Here is a 3,987-nt window from a genome sequence, read left to right on the forward strand (position 1 = left end):
GGCGGTGAACTAGCAAAGCTAGGACATTTTTGATAGCTCTACTTATAGTGGTGCCTGCTGCACTGCTTCCAATTGAAGGAAGTGGTGCTGAGAGTAGCGGTAAAAACCCACTCTTTTTCCGTTTTGCGACGGTATTGGGTTCAGATATCTTCCGCAAAAATTGACAATGTCACTTCTGATTATCTGACAGTTTTACATTTATACCGCATTGTACAATTGCTTTGATCGTGTCGTTATTAGCATATTTGATGGCTGCATTTCTCAACACGCATTACACTTACAAGGAAACTACTCATTTTGGTTATCACTGATTTTGTTGAAACTCAAGGGTATAGTATACCTTATGGTATATCTCCACCTCCGACTTCGGTCCGGTGTGGGCTGGTAATTGGGCTTCGTTTCAGGCCAGTAGCCCCACCAGGGATTTTCTGTACGTAGGCCCAGCCTGAATTAGAGGCCCCATCTATAATGTTTATTTAAAAAATTCCCGAGTTTCAAGGATTTTTTTTATTTAAATGTTTTAAATTTTGACATGATTTCTATTTTCCCATTGAATTTTTTAAAGGCATTTTAATCAAGGAATGACACTCTCGGGTTCGAAACCTGGGCGGCGCTTTCGTTTGTAATCAACAGAGAATACGCTACATTAGAATTACTTGCAATAATTTAAATGGAACACGAAATTTCGTTCTATTTAATAAAAACCGAAATTTAATACTCTGTTAATTTGTAATAAACGCTTCCGATAAAGCTGAAGGTCTAATTTTCGATAATGCGTTACAAGTGCCGGTGGTTCTGTGGTAGAACGTCCGCCTGTCAAGCAGGAGGTCTCGGGTTCGAATCCCGCCCGATGCGATCGCAAGTTGATTCTAAGACGAATACCGTAAACAAGTGGTGGAAACCCTGCCATTGGGACGTTGAGACGTTTATCGTAACCTTCAGCACTCGATCCGTCCCAAAGTCATTAAGAAGAAGTTGGAGAGAAAAGACGCGTTGGTCTTTTTCTGTCAACGCTCACCGGATATTTCGTTATTGTTACGTTGTAGGTCGTGACTGTTGAGTTCGTGTTGTGGGTGTTGAGTTTGTGTTATGATTGTTGTGGATGTTGAGTTCGTGTTATGACGGTTGTGAGTGTTGAGTTTGTGTTCTGATGGTTGTGCATGTTGAGTCTGTTGTGTTTATATGGGCGTTTTCTCTCCAACTTCTTCTTAATGACTTTGGGACGGACCGAGTGCTGAGTGTAATGCTACCTCTCAACGTCCAATGGTAGGGTTTCCACCAGTTGTACACGGTATTCGTCTTAGTATCAAATTGCGATCGCATCGGGCGGGATTTGAACCCTAGACCTCCTGCTTGACAGGCGGACGTTCTACCACAGAACCACCGACACTTGTTACGCCTTATTGAAAATTAGACCTTCAGCTTTATCGGAAGCGTATTTAATAGAGTACGAAATTTTGGTTTAATTGAAATAGAATTGAAATTGAAATTATTGCATCGAAGAAATTCTAATTTAGCGTTTCTCTATTGATTAAAAACAAATGCGCCACCCAGGTTTCGAACCCAGACCATTCGCAGTCAATGATTTCCTGGGTGTGCGGCATTGGTCTTTTTCATGCGGTATGTGTCACAACGTCAACTGGAAGTCTACGAGCGTTGAAATAAAATGAGCGTTAAAGATACGGCAAGTATTTCGTTAAAAATGAGGTAAATGTAATTAAATTCCACGCACGTCGTCTCCATCGTTTGCAATTAATTAAAGAACAAACCAACTAATAAAATAGTAGCCCATTTGAAGTTTTTAAAAGACCTCGTGTTTTAATATTATTTAGGTCGATCGTTAATTTAATTTTTCAAGTTCGCGTTATTGAACGTCGAGTTATTCTGAGAATTTATTTCAATGCTCCAGTTTAAACGACTTATTAACAATTCATCCCGTCAATAGCTTTCAGCATCATAGAGTTTAACGTACACCTGAGCTTCTAGGGATAGTATATTATTTCCATATTATTGTCCATTGTAATGTTTTCAACAGCTTCATTAATGAGAGGTGATATATAACTCGATTGTCTTGACACTTAATTGTAAAATCGTTTGTTAGGCTATCATTAATTATAAAGAAAGCCCGTGGCTTATAAGTAGAAGGTAGAATATCATACGTGTCCAGTTGCGGTTGAAAGCGGTGTATATTTATCAGGAAGCAGTCATTTTTAGCCGTTTGCTACGTTATTCCCTGGACGTCTTTTATTTTAAGTAGTAAATATGGTTGGTTTTCAAATAACTTCATTTGATTACATATTATTGAAAGTATTAATTTAAGACATCTGTAAAAAAAGTGTAATTTACAATAGCAAATTTTATGACATAGTTTTTTTTTAAGTTAAAAGGAACCACGGCTATGGACTTTATTGCAAAGGATGATAAAATTAGCGAATAAGTAGATTAGTCCAAGAAGGACAAAAAGCTAAACCCTAAATTCGCTAATTTTATCGTAATTTTTTTAATAAATTTGCGGGATTATTTTTAAAAAACCTTTTTTCTATTGACAGAAAATGATGTTAAAAGTGTTTTTTGGTCTTTTATTCGTCCTGTTTTTGTTTCTGAATACACAGGGAAGAGAGCTCAAATCGACTGATGGTAAAACAGCGTGCTTTTTTAAAGTCGTACCATTATTATGAATTATCTCGCTTTTATATCAACATCAGTGTTGACATGTTTTAATAATTTTATCCATGAATTGAACTACAATTCAGTGGCTCACCCGTGATATTGAAAATCACGCGAGTCACATTTTTACAGCTAACTGATTTACAGCAAATCTTGTTCACGTTATTTGCTAGAAGCGTCAACTCAAGCATGGCTGCCAGAGGGGGGATATAAATTAACTAATAAAGGTATGAAGTTCCTTCCCCCTTTTAACTAGGTATGAAGAAAACTGGGAACTGAAAATAAAGAGACTTGTTTTTCAGACACTGAAATAATTGAGTGAGCTCGAAAGGCGACCGACCATCATTTGGAAGATTTTGACCTCTAATCCGTGTGCCACGACGACTGTCGTAGGTCAATGCTAATCAGTAACCTCGCACGGCCTTATAGTTGCGTCGCGTATTTAACTACATCTTAGGTTTATTTATGACCGGGATATTTAGTAACTTGCTGGGTTAAGAATATTTTAAAGTTACTGAAGGCGCACTTTTTCACGTAAAAACTTGTCTAAAACCACTTAAAGACTTGAAATGAGGTCATGTCAAGTTAATTGTAAATAAAAATAGAGTGAGCCCGAAACGACAGAAATTCAGATAAATACGGGCTTTTTAAATGTTCACAAATCAAGTGTCACATGAATCTTTTGTTTTTTATTTTCCAGTATGTCCAAAAGGAATTGAGCAATGTCAAAACATAGATTGCCCAGTCAATAAGGAAATTATATGCAGAAACACTTCTAAATGCTTTCAAGCTGAAAAGGCTAAGCCTTGCCCAAATCGTTGCAGGTGCGATTACACGAACGCTTTTGAAATGAGCTGCGTCCATCGCTTAAACAATTGCCCTAAAGAGTGTATTCCTTTCTATCAGTTGCTTACGCGGCAAGGACGTGCCGTTCGTAACTTAACGCGATTTTGTTAAACGAAGTATAATTGAAGATGTAATGAATATAAATATGACACTTCAATAAAGTAAATGAAGATACTGTTTTTCTTACCATCTACTTCCTCCCATTACAAACTTTAATCAGATCCGGGAACTTTTTCTATTTTAGTTTCTATAACTAAAAAAGGTACTAGTCAACCAGAATTTCTGATATTCCATAAAATTTAAATATTTTCCGGTTTAAAAACTTATTATTTAACCACGATCCATCATCTTCGCCGGTGAAAAATTAAGATTGTATTTGGAGAAAACCATGTGTGGTGGTCGGAATCGAAATTGGTCTTTATTCCTCCACTTTTGGAGATTTTAGCGCGAAGGTCGCTTTGGCGAAAGACGTTT

General features: G+C 37.1%; 1 long non-coding RNA gene across 1 annotated transcript; it reads left to right on the forward strand.

The window, feature by feature from the left end:
* The first annotated feature begins 2,147 nt into the window (after nt 1-2,147).
* LOC149966760 (uncharacterized) lies at nt 2,148-3,692 on the forward strand. Its single transcript, XR_016480432.1, has 3 exons — nt 2,148-2,265; nt 2,550-2,637; nt 3,368-3,692. It is a non-coding gene; the product is annotated as an uncharacterized LOC149966760 (long non-coding RNA).
* The last annotated feature ends 295 nt before the right edge of the window (nt 3,693-3,987 follow it).

The sequence above is a fragment of the Leiobunum rupestre genome, chromosome 1 (assembly GCF_980474605.1).
Source record: "Leiobunum rupestre chromosome 1, qqLeiRupe1.1.hap1, whole genome shotgun sequence".
NCBI lineage: Eukaryota > Metazoa > Arthropoda > Arachnida > Opiliones > Sclerosomatidae > Leiobunum > Leiobunum rupestre.